The following is a 746-nucleotide window of genomic DNA, read 5'->3' as shown; positions in this document are numbered from 1 at the left end:
GGTCCGTTACCTCAAATGAGTTCTTTGCCTTGAGGTCTCCCTGACGGGGTGCGCGAGGTTACCCATTTATCTCTCCCACCCGTTATGTTGCGTATCCACGCCCTGCTTTGTGAATTCCCGCCCCTTTGCTTCGCTGCTCAAATTACTTTTATGACTTTCCTACTTAAGCAGTTACAAACCCATTAATTATTGCTAAATCGATTCGAGCTACGCATAGAGCCTATTCCTTATGGTTAGGAAAAGAACAGGTCAAAGTTCACAATGCAATAAGTGAGGGAGTGAAATGTTATCTTAGGTATTTTTATGGCACGTACTTTCCTAAGACATAGAGCTGTGAGGACTGCAGCCCCCTGTCAGTACTCTTTAACCCACATATATGTGCACAGATGAAGAGGTCAGTCAGTGAGCAACACCTGTCTTATAGGCCACACACTCGGGGGAGACAGTCTATGAACTGCGCCTTTACTTCAGATTTAGCTAATCAAACAGAGCAAGCACAGTGGTCGCCATGGTCAGCCTCGTATTGGTATAATTCTGGCGATGTCAGTTCTATGCTGCTTGGTTTGAGGCGATGTTTGTAAAGATCGGACAGTTTCTAAGAGGAACAGCTGAAACAGTTTCCCTTGAAATTCAAAATACAAAATAAACACTATAGGCAAGACATGACAAATGGGGTATCTTCAGGGGCATGTCCAGGATTTTTTTGCCGGAGGTGGCAAAAGTTGAGTAAGGGGTTGCATCCAGTG

Source organism: Xyrauchen texanus, chromosome 5 (assembly GCF_025860055.1).
Source record: "Xyrauchen texanus isolate HMW12.3.18 chromosome 5, RBS_HiC_50CHRs, whole genome shotgun sequence".
NCBI lineage: Eukaryota > Metazoa > Chordata > Actinopteri > Cypriniformes > Catostomidae > Xyrauchen > Xyrauchen texanus.
The sequence above is the reverse complement of the archived record's forward strand: the minus strand, read 5'-3'. Positions refer to the sequence as shown.